Consider the following 17828-nt stretch of genomic DNA (forward strand, 5'->3'; position numbering starts at 1 on the left):
TTTCAGGAACAGGCTCTCTTTGATGTTGGAATATTAGAAGGAGTGAAACAATAAATTTCCCATATTCTAATATCCAGGCATCCCGAGCTTGTTCAAGGACCCCTTGATTCATGAAGGCAAATAATTAAATTACCTGAGCTTTGATCAAGGAGTTGCTGCAGTCCCTTTTTGATGTCGAGTGTGGCTGTTTGAAGCTCCACACAGATAACTGGCCCACGTGGGGTTTAACCCTTCGGGTAGCAGACTTCAGGTAGTGTTCTGGCATTCCAAAGTGAGCCCCACAGCATCATTTGGGAATGCTGCTCCAGTAGGAGCACAGTAGGCACAGTATGTCCAGGAGATCCCTGTACCACACGCTTGATGGCATGCTCATTGAAAGGCTGAACCTCTCTCTTCTAAACAAGCTGAAATTATTTCCCAGTCTAGTCAACTTGTCTTAATATTAATTTTTGGGAGCTGCTCTTTAGATGGCACGACACTGAGAGATAACAATGCTGCTGAGAAGAAAAGGGGTTTGCCTTGGCAATGCAGGAGTTTTCATCACGTTCATGCTTCCCAACTATTTCCTCCAAAAGAAAAGTGAGTGGGCACAGACTCCTCTAGTCAGGTGAAACAACACTCCTCAAATAGGAAAACCAGGTAGATTTAAGCCTTCCCTCTCCTCAATGCAAGAACCTGGATGAAATCATCTGGGCCATGACCAAGTCAAAGCCCTGATCATGCTGGCTGCACAAAAACAGAAACTAAAGTCAATGCAGACGCTGTGCTCTCAGCTGATTTGCCATTCTGACTATGATTACTGAGAGAATTCCTCTCCATAAATGAGGAATTAGGCTCCTCTTCATTCATTCTAAGATTCTTTCGGGACATGAGGAGGTTACTAAAAGGACATAATTAGAAGGCATAATTAGTGTATAGCGATCTCTCACTCAGTTCCCTCCACAGCTCCAACAACACAGCTATGGATACATCCCTAATTTTAGCAGCTGTTCCATGGATTATGGAAATGACCTCACCAGACTACTCAGATGTGGCAAAAACAGTTCTGCAACAGGACTTTTTCTGGTCCCATTCACAGCAGAAAGGCATCTGTCCTTCACAGTACAGTTGTGGAAAGGATCCCTGTCATGCAGAGTGACATCTCAATTCACAGGGATACAGGCTGCAAAAAGCATAATGAACATGCCTGCCTTCCCCTAGATAACACGCAAATTATTTGGGGGCATGAGGATGTAGATGGAAAGCCAAGTATTTACGTGTAAAATGCTTGATAAATTATTAGAAAGTTGGGATGTTTCTGATTTGTGGGAAAATAAAACTTGGGGCCTTCTGCAAAGCCCAGAGGGGAAATGTGCATAATGAATTGGTAAGAATGAGAAAAGAAGTCAATGTAGACACAATTTTATGCGTTTTTCATAGAGCCAGAGGAGCAGCACATATAACTAACATGTGAAATGGGAAACCTTCCTCCTTGAGCAAACACTCCTGGTAACACCAGTGAACAGCGTTAAAGGAGGAGCTGCTGGTCTCAAATTCAACAAGCAATTAGCATTCATTAACTCAGAGTAATAAAATGCCCAAGGCACTTATGGGTTAAATATAGCCTACTCTAAAGCACATGGAAACAGTTAAAACACAAGCTTTACTCCAGTTTATTTTGAATGGTTTCATTTCTAGTAAAAATGGATGTGATTTCCAGATGGGAGATACCTCTAGGCAAAAACATTCTCCTTCTCCCCTCCAGTAGGCAAAATGATCAAATGGCAATGGAAAAGTCTTTTGTACACATGATTAATTTCATTTACATTATTTTCTTAAAAAGTATCAATGACCTTCTGTAAATTTTTTGGGGAAAAAAAAGTCAATAGAAGTTAAAAGTCCCGAGTTTTGTTGGCTCTCCTATGATGTACAACTTCCAAGAAATGACTTGCTGGTCACTCATTTTTGAAGGGGAATACCATAAAGGCTGAGCTGTTCCCCAGACTGTTTGTGGGGATAGTCAGGAGCAGGATTTCACAGCTCTGTGACCAAAATACAGAATGCACCCAGTCCGTCACTGGTGGGAGACGTGCACAGTCTGGTCAGAGCCCTCAGGATCCCAGGAAGGCAGAAATTCCAGAAACACTCTCCCTGACATCCAGCTCATAAAAAAAAAAACAAAAAACCAAGGTCACAGCAATGAGCATCTGTCAAATCTTGGTAAATCTCAGAGCTGGCACTTCCTCTGCCGACTTGGTTATTTCAGCCCAACTAATTTCGTGTTGAACTTGATTGGATAATTAAGCAAATATCAGTGTAATTTCATCCATCTGATGGTGCATTGAGAGCATTCCTGACTCTGGTAGGACCAAAACCTGGCTTAGTCCTGGGATGCACAACTCCACCTAAACTCAGACACAAAATCAGTGTAACAACCAAAACTCCTTGAAATGCCATATCAAGGGCACAGATCAACAATCCCAGTGTCAGTGAATAACCCCATGGACTCCAGCACAATTTCTCTGGTTTAGATCAGGTTCACCAGTCTGAATTTAACCAGCAAAGTGCAAACATCAGATAAACAATTTAAACTCATCTGCTCATAAAAATTATTTAAAGAGACTACTAACAACAATAACAAAGTTCTGAGCATGCATTGACAAAGGTGGACATTACCCATGCCTTCGAAAAGTACAAATCCACACTGAAGGGCACAATAAGGTGGAACTCTATGTCAAGTCCATGCCATGAGGAAAAAAATTAGCAATTTGACTTTTGACTTTTGATTTTCCTCATGTGTTTTGACTGCTCCTTTAAAGCCCAAGCCAGCAGCCAGTTGGTAATTTGTGATGCTCCAGAATGACAGCACATCACTGCAGCCTGGAGTAAATCCTCGTGCTACATTTTCCATGGAGTTCATCATGCCCTATTTCCATGTGACAGATGCATATTGCACATATCTAGTAAGGCAGCAGGGCTGGTTCCCATTTCCTCTCTCATGAGGGTGTTTAAGTATTTCTCAGATCACACTCTGTTGCCTCGTTTGAATGTGGAGTTTTATTTTCTTATGAAGTAAATAATTATTGAAGTCATTGAATGTACTGGGAACTAATTTTAGCTGCTCCCAGCACTTTGACATATACTGAGACAAACACACAGAAAAATGAGGTTTTGCTGTTGGATCCAAAAAGTGAAATAATGTCAGCGGAAGGTCACTGGACATCAGCTCCAAGCTTGTTGTGAAGGGGTGTGATTGCCCTGCAGGCTGGGCATGGAAACCTCAGTTAATTCAGGGAGTAGGAAGAGCCAGAGGAGAAGGCAAACGTTGGATAAGCCTGATCCAAGGAAGCCGAGAAGAATGTCTCCACTTTTGAACACAAGTGGAGATGGCTGAGTAAAGGAGAAATATGAAAATAAAAAAGAAAGGTCAAAGAGGCCTCTGTACCTGCTAAAGGTGATGTTGTAAGAGGGCAAAGTTTGCATTGAAAAGTGGGAAATTCTGGAGGTGAAATGTTCACTGAATATTAGATTTGGAGCTGCAGAGGGAGAGCAGGATCTAATAAAGTGGGGGCCAAGGAATTGCATCCACATATCAGCAAGTTCAGTGAACTCCAGGTGAAGGTGCAGGAACCTGAGAGACCCCAAACCAAGCCCAGGAGCACAGGCAGGACTCCAAGGGCACAGAGACATCAGCCTTAACTATTGAACATGGTTCATTGTGACCCAGGTCATGCAGGTGCCCCAATTAGCTCTGAATTCCCCAAATCAGCTTTGTTTGTCCAGGACTGTGGCCTGCAGCACAGGATTGGGAAGCTCTGAGGAGCGGATCAGCTAAAACCAGTTTCACCTACAGGGCCAAAGCACCAGAGAAAACCAAAGATCTCTAAGAGGATTTGTAACTCAATACTTGAAACACGAACATAATGAATTTATGAACATAATTTTTCATATAAATATTGCAAAATTTACGATTTTCAGGACAGAAAGAGCAATTATGACCATCCTGTCTGACCTATAGCCACATGTATTCCTACCTAATCAGCCCTTTTGTATGTAAATGACAAATTGTTTGCATGCAAATGCCACTGCCTGCTCTGTTTTCTTCTGGCTTTAGAAAAAGAAATGCTATGGAAATTGCCACCGTGCTAAAAAGAATTGAAATGCATACTAATCAGCCATATTCTCCCAGCTATACCAGCTATAATTGGAACAGTAACAAATAAAAAGGCAACAATCAGCAGTGGACAAAATTTTCTCTTTGGATCAGAGCCTCAAGTAAAATTATTATTCAGCTGCTTTTCAAAATTTTGGAACCTCTTACGTCTGGAGAAATTGGGTTTGAAACTGTGAATGAACAGTGACTTTTCACTAATGTGAAATGTTGAAGATCCTCTCTGGAATTTCAGTTGCAAGAAAAATATGCTGAAAGAGAATGGAAAGGAGCCATTATCATAAAAAATATCTGTTCTCTGTGTGCACTGGATAAATGTTTGACTGATTCTCAGTTCCACCAGGCTGCTGATCCCTGTGGCTCATGCAATATGAAATGGGAGGGTTTGATCAGTGCTCTGTACCTGCTGAGTTAACCCGGCAGCACTCAGCTGCTCTGATACTGCTCCTTCCAGGAAAACAGCTCACAGTCATTCCTGCCTGGCCAGGCAGTGCCCTGAGAGGAAGAAATGCCCTAAGACCTTGTCTTCAATGGCCAGCTACCATTCTCACCTCAGCTGAGTGATGCTGAGAAATATTTAACTGCACCAGTGTGTGGTCAGGTCTCTGAAGGGAGCACCGCTCTGGAGAGGATGAGATTGAACCCTGGAGTTGAATCCCAACACTTCAACTGTTTTTTCCATTTCTAATGGGACCATTCTTAACTTCTAAATGCCATTCAAAGTCCTGTATTTATCTCGGGATCTCTCTTTATCGAATTAAACTATGTCCAAAAAATAGAGATAAACTTTTTGAATGTCCTTTCCCTTGAACAATAAAAAGGTTGCAAGCCTTACTTGTTGCTTCCATCAAAGTTTTCAGTCACTTCTATAAATGAGTGTACAAAGTGCACATAAGATGCAGGCAGGTCTGTGACTAAAGGTCTGGGAATCCTTGTTTGGGGGCTGGCATGGTTACAGATATTTTACTTGGGCAATGAAAATACATTTATTTTTGGTTCAAATCCCAGCCAGCTTTGCACAAGCTCTATTTCTTTTGCTTGCCTTGCAATGTCTATACGCACACCCAAAAAAAATAAAAACTTAGTTGATAAAAGATGAAAGGAGTAACTGAGTTACTCATTCAGCAGCCAAGATCTGTGAGATAATTACTTTAAATCAAGAAGGGACAGACCATTTAAATTTATGACTTAATGCCGACACATGCATGTATTAATAAAACAGTTAGCATTAATGGAAATAGGGTTTGGTCTCCTGATTCCAATAGAGCCATCATTTCTGCTTTCCACTGAACTAATGACTTAGCCTTGGCAGAATGATATGTATGCATGTATTTAACTATTTAACTTAACCACTGAGACCAATTAATGTGTTTCTGAAGTTTGATTTTATTTAAAAGTATATATCAGCAGCCTCGCTGGGATCAAAATTATGTTGAACCAGAGTTTATATGGCAGCAGTTTAACCTTAAGTGTAACTCTCTCACTTGGAATATCTGATGTGGAAGGAAGAGCACTAAAATGTGGCGCAGAAGAAGCAGCCCTTCAATGGGATTGGCACAGAGTTAAGGAAGTTTTGAGCTTCCCAGGCCAGCACAGTGTGATTAGGGGCTCACGTGCGAGGCAATGGGGCTGTGAGAGGGCACGGCACAGATTTACTGTTTGTCCTGGTTTGGAGGACAGGATCCAGGAACAAACCTGTGCACAGCTGACCCAGCCAGACTGAGTTCAGGCTGGGCTTGCTCATGGGGCACGAAAACCTGCACCAGTTGCACCATACAAGGATAGGGGAGTTAAATGCTCAGTGCTGTGCAGCTCGCAAACACAAAACCTGTGTGTTTTCAAGGGCTATTGAATCAAATTCCTCCTGCTCATCTCTCCAGCATTCCCCTGCACGGGCCAATGTCCTCACAGCACCACTGGGGGCTCATGGCAACGGTGTCAGTCTGCACCAACACAATTTAATGAAACCTTAACTGTAATTGCTGTCTAGATAGGCATTTCTTGCAGCTGAAATCCACATATCAAAGTCCTGTTCAATTTTGTCAGCATTATAATACTCCATGATCCACAATTTCTGTTGGTTTACCTATAATGTGGATACAGTCTACCTGTTGATGAACTATTAAATCATCATCGTAATAATGAATTCTATTTGGGAACCTCTTGCTGCACTGTTCACCAATCACTCTGGAAAATCCTGGCTCCTCTTTTGCATTCAGTTACTCGGTCCTTTTCTTTTAATCCATTTACATTGATTTCTACCACTCTAACTCTGCCTGCCATTGCATTCCAATTAAGAATTCTGATGAACTCTTGCTGATTCAGAAGGGAGAGGGCTCTCACTCATTGCCAGACTTTGGAGGAAAAAAAAAAACAACCAACCAACCACACACACAAAAACCCCTTAGAATTTGCTTAAGCCAGCACTTTAAAACCGAGGAGCTAAATCATGGCTCGTGGGGCCGGCAGAGCTCAGCGGGACGGGGATGCCTGGGAGCCACCGCGCCACCCAAGCTGCTGTGGAAGGAGCTCCGATGCCCCTGTGAGGCAAAATGAGCCTTAATGTCACCTTCCCCCTGGGCACTGCTCAGCAGCACGGCTGCCGGCTCCAGATCCTCGTCTCTGAACTCCTGCTGGCTCGAAAGGCGCCGCTAAAGTCCCTGCTAATGTCCCAGCCCTGCGGAATCTTCTCGGGAGGGCCTTGAGCAGCACTGGCAGCCCGAAGTTTTCCTCCCAGCCCGAGCACAGGGAGCAGCTGAAGGGATGTTCCCTGCCCTGCAGCACAGAGGATGGACACTGACAGGTCTCCTGTGCCCATTTGTTTCCCTGTGCAGGAGCCACTGACACTCTCGCCAAGGGTTGCTCCTCTACGATAATTCTTAATTAATATCCTCTCTCAGGCCGTTGACAGAAAATTGTACAGCTATCATGGCACTGTGTTGCCTGGGTTTGGCATCAGTTGTAGGCAAGAACTTGGGTTAGGTGCATGAATGAACTTCTCTGGCTGCACGCAGTGGATGTTCTGCAATATTGTAGAGTTCTGCACTTTGTTATTTATGGTCTATTCTTTTCATACACAGGAATGTGGTTGGTCTGAGTCAAATCAAAGATCCAGTTTGTCAGAACACTCCCAGAGTGGATGTCTTGAAGAGTGTCAGAAGAAGGCAGGTGGAATAAGCCTCTTTCTATGCCTGCAACCGTTTCACATCTGTACAGCCATGCATGTCCTTGCTGGTGAGTGTCCAGCTTGGATGGGCTTTGGAGCAGCCTGGGATAGTGGAAGGTGTCCCTGACCATGGCAGGGGGTGGAAGGAAATGAGCTTTAAGGTCCCTTCCAACCCACACCATTCTGTGGCTCTCTGATTTCCAATCATGGGTAGTGACAACATCTTTTGTATTCCAAGGTGCTGCAGGATATATGGAAGTGATTCGGACCAATCTGCTTTACTCAGTCCTTCAGCTGTAGGCTTCACTGACCTGGATAGGTACAGATTGAACTAGTCCAATTTGGCCTAATATGTCTTTTTTTTTTTCCTCCCATCAAGGGTGTCTTTACAAGATCTCTCTAACCCGATAACATCTCTGAAAGAAATAAATTTTATTTTGTTGTATCATTTTTTTCCGCCTCTCTACTCTTGGCATGGCATGAACCGGCACTGCCTTAGAGAAGGGACGAAAGAGAGAGCAAAACCCTTCCAAGAGGGGGGTTATTCCACACCCAGCCTCCAGCTGTGGAGTCAGCTTGTCTGCAGACAAGCCGGACTTCCAGCATCCCAAAACTCCTCCACCAGAGCCAAGACGGTGCCGTGCCACTGCAGGTGAGGCGATGCAGCGGCTGGAGGGCTGCTAAACCCCGGGCAGCGCGGAGCGTGATCCCAGAGCGGCGGGTCCGGCCCCGCATCCCGCGGGATGCTCCCGGTGCGGGGAACAGAGCCGGGAACGGCTCCGGGAGCAGCGCGGCGGGTCCGGCCCCGCATCCCGCGGGATGCTCCCGGTGCGGGGAACAGAGCCGGGAACGGCTCCGGGAGCAGCGCGGCGGGTCCGGCCCCGCATCCCGCGGGATGCTCCCGGCGCGGGGAACAGAGCCGGGAACGGCTCCGGGAGCAGCGCGGCGGGTCCGGCCCCGCATCCCGCGGGATGCTCCCGGCGCGGGGAACAGAGCCGGGAACGGCTCCGGGAGCAGCGCGGCGGGTCCGGCCCCGCATCCCGCGGGATGCTCCCGGCGCGGGGAACAGAGCCGGGAACGGCTCCGGGAGCAGCGCGGCGGGTCCGGCCCCGCATCCCGCGGGATGCTCCCGGTGCGGGAAGGGCGCCGGGAACACGCGGGCCAGCACTGCCCTCTGCTGCTCGCCCGCGGCACCGCAGCCCGGCCGCCGCCAGCCCCGCGCCCCTCGGAGCAGCCACAGGGATCCAAGCCCTCCCTCACCCGGGGATAATGCACCCAACGGAGCGATTCGCTCACAGCCTAAGAGCCCTCAGCATCAAAGCCCCACACAGGACTGCTACATTTCCTCCTAAAATACTATAAAAGAGTTTTACTCCATGTCCAGCATGTATCAAACCGGACAGCTACAGTGCTCCTCGACCGGTAAGAGATAACGTATCTGACGTAAAAAGACATAGATGACATAAAATGGCCATAAAGTCCTCTTAATTCACCCAGGCAAAGCGCCCGACCCAGTCTCCATTTAAATCAATGGCCATCTTGTCATTTCTGTCCCCAAGCCTTGGGCTGGCCCCAACAAAGGAACAATGAAGGCTGAAGTGCCATTAAAAACATAAAAATGGGTATGGCATAAGAAATTATAGACAGATTCTAGCTGAAAATGCTGGTAGAGGAACTCAGACACACACACACACAAAGTCCAGGAAGTATGTTGCTAAACTATTTCAAATTAATTGATTCCAGATGAGACCTCTGCTTCTCACACACTGAAGATATTTCACTAAACATCCAGCTCACAAAATGGATTCAAAATTCAGTTAGGGGGTTCACCAAAAAGAAGAGATGCTAGTTTTAGGTGTGAGATGACTTGAAATGTCTGTGATGTCTGAGCTAGAAATAGCTTCTATTGTGGAATTCTCATCACTAAAAGGTTTGTTTGTCAAGTTGTCCTGTTACGTTACACAGAAAATAAGAATGCTAGTCTCAGTCTACTGTAACTCTGAACTTCACATATGTTCCTTACACTAAATTAAATATGTCAGATGTTGTCAGAATAGCATATTAATTGAAGCTGAAATCACATGATATACTCTAAAGCATTTTATCAGATAAATCACAGAAATCACTCCAATCTTTGCAGTTTCCCCATATTTTTATGCAGAAGAAAAATTAATTTAGCTGTCCTATCTCTCAATCAACCATTTTCAATCAACATATTTTCCTCTGAAACTGCTGCTGATAAATTGCAATGACTTATCTCATCCCTTTGCATGTCCTATTGTGGCAGAGTTTCTGCTAATGAAGTAATCTAGTTCCTACTGATTTTTTTGGACAGGCAACACTTGTAATTGTAGCAAAGTTAAAGCTGATGTGGAGAAGCCTATAAATAGCATTCTCTGTTCATGCTCATTCTCTGATGTGCAAGGCTGAAGTAAAATAAATAAATAAATAAATAAAAATCCTATTTCAGGGCCTAAGAATAAGAGCCTGCCAAAGAAGGATGTCCTTTAGGTAAAATTTTCCTAAGGAATTTCCAATTCTTTTACTGAAGATCTTGTTCTTAGTTCTGTAACTTTATTTTGTTCTTCTGCAAGAGGCAGGAGAACTGCTTTTGAACTACAGCCAGGAACTTCTGTTTTCTAGAGCATAGACTTTTCCAGACTCAGAAATGTGCTGCAAGAATGCCTTGTGTGTTAAGGCTTGAAGTCAAACCAGATCTTGTGCTGCCAATTTCCCCCCTGCTCTCGCTGCCCCTCTCCCAGCCACACGAACTGTGCAGCTCTGCCATGGATCTGCTGCTCCTGAGCAAACATCTGCAGTTCCACTGCCATGGACTCGCACATATCTCCGCTTATAAAATCAGTCCAAGGACCGAGCACAAGCATCGATTTGTGTTCCAAACCTCAGCAGACAGACCTGGCTGAGGCAGATGTCAGATTAATTATTGCAGGACTTCTACACTGAAAGGCAATTTATTCATTGGGATCTGTTAGCCAGCATGGAAAAAGAGAACAAAGTATTTACCTGGAGAATCACACAGACTTTGGAAACATTGAGGCAGACGGAAGAGCAAGGGAGGGGGAAAAGAGATGGACAGCCAGCAGTGCCTGAGTGCGTGCTTCCCTGCTCCTGAGCCTGGCTGTGCCTCTCGTATTCAACAGTTCCATTATTAAATAATTCAAAACATTTAATTTCTTAATAGAGAGGCACGGAGTCTGTAAAAAGCTTATCGTATCACCATCACAAATCAACAGGAAGAAAGTCTTTCCCAGGGAGTTGCTAGTAACTGGAACGTGAAAAAGAAATGAGCATTCTCCTCATAAAGGGCCAATTTCTGAATTAGTGACCTCATTTGCTAAAGAGGTTCCTTTGTCACAGATATCTGGGTAGGTAAATACAGTGTTACACAGCCACTCTGTCCTTTGTAGCAGCGGTACAAAGCAGCTCTCCCAGCATATACTGGTACTCTCCTCACCAAATGAATATTTAAAAGAGTAGACAATAAAGGGGGACTTCTATAGGAGGTGAAGGCATTTGTATCATGATGTCAGACTGCTATATGTGCTCCCGAAGGGCTGCACAGGAAGCACTTTTATTCTAAACTTAATGGTATTTATGGGGACCCGCAGCCTGATCTATTTTACCTTCCTTGGGGATGTGCTTATGCATGCATCACCCAGGAGTCTAATGCTTTTTGGACTAGCCCGTGCTAGAGACAGATACCATTTTGGTACCTTGTGAATAGTAACGCGTTTGAAAGCCAGCAAAATAATTAAATAAATAAATATAGGAGGGGGGAAAGGGTATAAATCAAAGTCCTTCCCTTTTTCATTCTGGCTAGAGTAGTCTTCGTTTCATGCACTCCTAATTCCTGCATATCCATTTCGTGCCTGGGAGCTACGGCGCAAGTAAAAGATTTTCAGTTCGGGGCTTTCGGCATCTGCTTCTCCAGAGGAACATTTTAAAACGACCAAACGCTCGCCCTCCCCCTCCCCGCCCCCGAGCAAGAACTGAAGGGAGAAAAAAAAAAATAAAAAGAATAAAAAGCAGCGTCTGCCAGAGCGTTTTCCTTCTCCCTCCGGAGAGCCGAGCGCGCCCCGGGGCCCCGCGGCCGCCGCAGCGCCCGCATCGCGCCCGGCCCCGCTCGGCTCCGCTCCGCACACCTGCCCGGCCCCGCTGCCGCCAACTTCGGGGAGCCCCGCGAGCATCCCCCTTTCGGCACCCCCTTTCCGAGCCGCCCAGCCGCTCGGCCCCCGCCGCTCGCCTTCCCTTCGCGGTCCCTCTCCCCTTGCGGGGCTCGCAGCGCTCCCCGCACCGCGCTGCCCCCGCCGGGCTCCCCCGGCTCCCCCCGCTCACCTGCGGGTCCGGCGGGGCTGGCGGCGTCCCTTGGCCGCCTGCGGAGGAGGGAGACGAGGCAAGTCCCATTCACAAGTGGCCGCGGAGCGGGCACGGCAGCATCTTCAGCCTATTACACTCCAGCGGCAGCGGCTGCTGAATGAGGCTCCGAGCTAGTGGCAGGAATTAGAAAGAGGGAGGGAGGGAGGGGAAAGGGGAGAGGGAGGGAGAGGGAGCAAGGGGAGTGAAGCAAGATTAGAGGAAGGGAAAAGCTGGAGGCTGTTGCTTCGTCTCGATTTTCGTCTCCCTTCCCCCCAGCCCAGGGGAGCGCAGCCCCCCGGCCCTGCCCTCCCGCAGGGCCCCGCTCCTGGCGCTCCGCTGATGCCCGCGGGGAGAAGTTGGGGCTGGAGGGGCGAAACGAGAGAGGGAAGGAGCCCAGGGCAGCGTCCCTGTGCCCGGGCAGGGGCGGGGTGTCCCCTCCCCACGAGTCGTTCTGCACCCTCGCAGTCACGCAGGCACCCACGGGCACGGCTGCGAGGGGGCCGGGGACCCACATCCTGCGGCGCTGGTGCCCTGTCCCTGTCTGTCCCTTCCCTGTCGCCTCTCTCCGGGCTGCCCAGGACCACCCCACGGCGCCGCGGGTGGGCTGAGGCCACGCCAGAGCCCCGCGGCCGCCGGAGACCCGCGCGTGGGGCTCCCCCCGCCCCACGGCACCGACACCGGGCTGGGCTGGGCGGCACGGGCAGCGCCAGCATTTTATACTCAATCCAGTCATGTTTCCTGTCAGGAGCAGACATTTGTCCAGCAATAAAAAAAAAGGGGGAAAAAAAAAGGGAAAAAAAAAAAAGACAAAGTTCCTCAAGCATTTCTGGATGTGGAAAAATCTTGGTCTCATACAGCTCACAGCCAGAGGCCAGGTCAGGCCTGGAGGTGGAGGGGGGACTCTTTCCTTCTCCACCACGCCTTCCCCAGGGGCTGCCCGTCTCCCACTCGCCGTTCTTCTCACCTGCAGTGATTCCCAGCAGTGGCGGAGCTCCGTGAACGCAGGGAGGAGCACCCTGAGCCCGTGCACCCATCCACACCAAGAGGCAGCACGCAGCCCCCTCACAGCCACGCAGGCACAGGTGAGCCTGCAATTCCCCTCTCACCCATCAGCATCCATCGTGCCCAAGCCCCTGTGAGCACAGCCAGTGCCATCTGTGTGGCCGTGGAGCAGAGCAAGGAAGGATGCAACACGTGGCCCCCTCAGAATAAGGATTGCATTCACTGCTGGAATAAACCTGGTACCTCTTTGTGAAGATATTCTGCCCATCCTCGGGCAACCCATCCCTCTCTGCTCATTCCCCAGGCCCCAAGGCAGCACTGGCGCTGCTCTGGGACCACACCACTCGGCCCTGGAGAACAAGGCTTTTATATTCTGTAGTTAATTAGCTCTGCCAATAACTCCAGGCAAAGGGGAAAAAAAAAAAAAGAATTGGCACAAAAGCTGCCACTATACAAACAAGGAATTTGGAAGGAGGAAAGCTGACAAACAATGCATCCTTAGGAGGCCGGGGGACGCTGAACGTAGCACAGTGGAGCACTAAGTCACGGAATTGTTTAGGTTGGAAAAGCCCTGTAAGATCATCAAGTCCAAGCGTTCTCCCAGCACTGCCAAATCCACCACTAAACCATGTCCCCAAGTGCCACATCTACATGTCTTTGAGCGGTTGAGTCTCCACTTCCCTGGACAGGCCCTTGACAACCCTTTCAGAGAAGAAATTTTCTCTAATAGCCGATCTACACCTCCCCTGGTGCAGCCTGAGGCCATTTTCCCTTGTCCTGTTTCTTGTTCCTTGGGAGCAGAGTCTGACCCTCACCTGGCTGTGACCTCCTGTCAGGGAATTGTAGAGAGCTCTAAGGAGAGAGAGCCTCCCTTTCTCCAGGCTAAATAACCCCAATCCTGCCCCATGCCAGCCCCAGGCAAACAGCAGGAGCCTTCTGGCTGCAAAGCTGGGACTTGGAGAATTAAGGATAAAAATTGCCTCAGAGAGTGGCTGGGAGTTGACATTTCAGTTCAGAAAGGCCCAGGGACAGGCCTGGGTGTGCCATGAGGATGTGGGGCAGTGACTGGAGCACGGACACAGCCCCAGGGCCACACCTGGGGACCCGGGTGGCTGAACAGGGTGAGAAACGAGGGCAGGGGCTGTGGTTGGGACAGCCAGGAACAAACCTGGAAACACCCCAGGGACTGAGCTGAAAGCATGAGGTAACAGCACAGCAGACTAATTAGTACTGAAGTACTAAAGGGCTTTATTTTGATAGCAATAGGGCTGTGGGACTGGTGGTTTAGGATTTGGTTTTGAGAGACAATTCAAGGAACAATAAAGGCCATCGAGAAATGAAACATGCAAAGGATCACTTGAGAATGTTTTTGTGGGGATGTGGGTGAGGAAGGAGGGTGGTGCACATTAATTTGGAACAGCTTTGTCAAGAAATTGGTTTTGGACAGAAATTTAAAAAGGCAAGTATGTCTCAAAATTGATCACATAGACCCAGTCCAAACCTGTTGCCTTTAATGGACACCTGTCAATCTCCTGGTGATGGTGAAAGAATTACCAGTTGCTTTTGTCATGGGTACACTGCAGCACTAGTGAGCTCTGCCAAAATTGCTACCAAGCTGAGACCTGAGACCTGGCTGAGGAGTTTTTCCCTCTTCCCCTTCTCTTGCTGACTCTAGCAGCATGGTGGAGGGGATAACTTCTATAATTCCCTTTTTTAAACTGCTGAGATCAGATTTTTTTTGAATATAAAGGAAATGTGAAAGCAATTTCAATCTAATTAAGCATATACAATAGGTACCCATAATATTCTCTAGTCAAAGAGCATATTGATCTATAATGAAAGGTTTCATTAATTCCATTCAAGGACACACATTAACAAATGAGTGCAGTAACATCTGATCTGGAGAGAGCCTTGTATCTTCCCTTCCTTCTGCATTGAAATCTCAGCATAAACTAATCAGATTCTGCTATTATTTTTCTCATTTGTTCATCTTCCCATAGGATCTATAGATAGATGGTCCTTATCTGCAAACAAAATTGAAGCAAAACTCCTGCTGCAATCTGTGTTTGCCCCTCTGGCTAAGTCCCAAGGCTGATTACCTGAATAACCACTGCGGAATTAATTTCACCTACCTGAAGCCATTTGGAAATTGAGTATCTAAGAGGCTGTCTGCAGAAAAAGTTCTTTTAAAGTCAATAAACAGTCCCTCTAACTGGGACAGACCACTAGCTGGAGATGCCTCTCTGTATCCCAAAGACAACTTCCTCACACTAAAAACCTCTCTACAGCCATCTGCCAGCCAGAGGAGATGAGGCAGCACTACCGCTACTTTTTCTGTTGGACACAGAAAAGAAGTGGTCAAACCAAAACCAGCCCGTGATGCTGATAAATGGTGACATTTGGAATATTCCCTTCAGCCACTGCAGTTCTCGTTCTGGCAGTTCCAAACTGCCCTGCCATCACTCCGGGAGAGCACTGCACAAGGAGTGACAGCAGGCCACAGAAAGGAGACGTAGGCAGGGAGGAAGGGCAGCCTGGAGTGGCTGCAGAGCTGCCCCGCTGATTTCTGCCAGTGCTGGTGAGTTCACAGCCTGCCCAAGCCACACCTTGATATTCCCAGGACACACAAAGAAAGGGAAAGAGGATTTGCCATTCCCAATTTCTGCCTTTGCAGACCACGGCTGCTGTCGGTGACTCCTCACCTCCACAGCACTGGGCTGGTGGTCACTTTATGAATGGCACGTTGAACCAAGCTAAACTCAGTGAGGGCAGTGTCACATCCACTGCTGGGAAATCTTTCTGCATACAGTTGCCAGCTCTCTTCACAGAATGTTAGATGCACCCCCAAAAACCAGGCTGAGCTCTCCTGCTGCCAAGGAAGGCATGGGGAGCAGCAGGGGAGCACACTGAGCCCTGGAGTTAGCATTTCCAGCTGCTTGAAACCTGGAGTCAGAATGAAATCAGTGTCAGACATAAATAAAGGAAGTTTATACATATTTTAAACAGTATTTGTTTTTGCATATCCATATATTTAGGTTAAGAACATCTGTGATAACAAATCTGCAAAACCTAAAAAAAAAAGGCTTATTTTCTACTGTGGACTTACAGAATCTGAAGTTTTTAAAAATAATGCTTATTGCTGGGTAAGTTAACCCATTTCTTGTTGGAAATAAGCTGGCTGCTTTGTTTTCTAAGCATCTGAAGGGGTACATGCACTTCTGCTAATTGAATCATTGTCCTAGGAAATACTGAGTTCATGAAATAAGGGTAAGAAAGTTGGAATTTAATTTGAACATTTGTATTGTGGTGCACGGAAAAGCTTGAACTGTGAACTTCAGGAACTGAACTCCCAAAAGCTTTTAGCAATTCAAATGAATTTATCAGCAGCCCATTTGCTCACCAGCTTGGGCACATTTACACAGGGAGCAGGAAAGAAGACACTTCTTTCCATCTTTTGACCCTGTTTTCTTCAGGCCCCCCCCAGCCCTGTTTGCACTTGGCTTTTCCAACACACACTCTTCCCTCTCAGCTGGCTTTAACAGAACTGCAATTCCTTCACTTTTCTTCTCACCTGGAAAATATTAGAGATTTAAGAGGCACATGAGTAGCATATTCTTATCTGCTGGAGCTGGGAGCTCAGGAAGAAGCAGGAGAGTGAGAGAGAAGCAGAGGTTTATAGGAAAGGATATTCCATATAGTCAGAACAAAGTTTTTTGTTCAAAATGTCCTTCAATTTCAGTGTCATTTTGCTAATGAATCAAAGCAAAATTTGATTCCTATGTGGAAACATGAAAGGTGGCCGGGAGTGACAGAGAGAAAAAAACCTTGTTCCTAATAATGCCAAAAAAGGGAAAACTAATTAAAGCCACAATGCCGGCCCAGTGAGAAGACAAGTGTGTAAAAAGAGTATAACTAACAAAAGTGTTTTTCTTGTGGTGAGGAAGCAAGGTTTTTACACAATAAATAATGAACAGCTCCAAGCAGCTGCTACCTAAAGCCATTTTTTCCAATAACAAATGTCTTCCTTGTAGAAATATAAGAATACAACAACATGTGTTTACTTGAAAAAGGTTAAAACAAAGGCAAAACCACTGAGGTTAAAACAAATATACACAAAAGAACTGATACTGAATCTCCACAAAGTTAGCAATGCAAACATTTTCCTGGGGTTAGACTTGAAGCGTTGAAACCTGGAGGGAAAAGGAAATTTTGAAGTGGGAAGAGGATCACAGTAAAAACAAACTGAACTATGGAAATAGTACAGTCAAAAACACGGGATTTGGGCGTGGTTTTTAAATTTCAGATGTGCACATGGAGCTTCTTGCAAGGGCACTGGCTGCATCGAGAAACCATCAGCTTGAAACACCTACCTCAAGTGGAACAGCTATTCCATGGAGATGAAAATCCCTCTTGTCAGGCAAACCCAGGCATCCACACTCAGACCACAGAACAAGCATCTTCCTGCCCACAGGAGTCACCAGAATGGAGTCCAATTTCATTTAGGCTGCAGTAGAAAAAAGCTTCTTTTTTTCCAGTGTTCAGAGACCTTTTAAAGCTGGGTCTGTTTGCATTAAGGCTTTGGTGGGAGAGCTTCCCTCATCACTTTGTTTTATAAAATCTGAGGATGTCTGGCAATGTACGGACACTTAAACACTTCTGTCACTGAGCTTTGAGATCATCTTACCCTCATACAGTCCTCTGAATCTTTTGAGCCTATTTTATTCAGTTTTATGATGTGGTAAGTAACTGATGTGAATACAGCAGCATTCTGGCCATCATCCCATTTCCTCAGCTCTGCTGTGAGGCAATGAAGACCAGGCAAGACTGGACTGGTCAGCTTTTCTGAGAGTCCTGAGGGGCTCTCTCATGCCTGGGAGGTCTTCAGAAGCATCGGGCCATTTGTGGTTGCCTTGAGTTACACACTCAGCCCACGCAGGAATCAAGCCCCAGCTGGGTGATTTTTACCATGCTGAAGAGGATTATCACAGAGAATGTTATTTATAAAGACAGTAATTCAAAAATGCTGTATACAAAGGGTCTGCTGACCAATGTAGATTCACAACTATAGACTATTTATAGCTTCAACCTAGTATCCAAAATTACAGCACAAAGAATCCAGAGGGAAAAAAGGCC

At 46.7% G+C, this 17828-nt stretch overlaps 1 protein-coding gene across 1 annotated transcript in view; it reads right to left on the reverse strand.

Annotated features, from left to right (window-relative positions):
- Window positions 1–11839, reverse strand: part of CDH11 (cadherin 11) — an 81482-nt gene extending 69643 nt beyond the window's left edge. Inside the window, exon 1 of the mRNA XM_032121489.1 lies at window positions 11673–11839. The gene's annotated coding sequence lies outside the window, so the exon portion shown is untranslated. The remainder of the gene's footprint in view (window positions 1–11672) is intronic.
- Window positions 11840–17828: the final 5989 nt, after the last annotated feature.

This window comes from Corvus moneduloides, chromosome 12 (genome assembly GCF_009650955.1).
Source record: "Corvus moneduloides isolate bCorMon1 chromosome 12, bCorMon1.pri, whole genome shotgun sequence".
Classification (NCBI taxonomy): domain Eukaryota; kingdom Metazoa; phylum Chordata; class Aves; order Passeriformes; family Corvidae; genus Corvus; species Corvus moneduloides.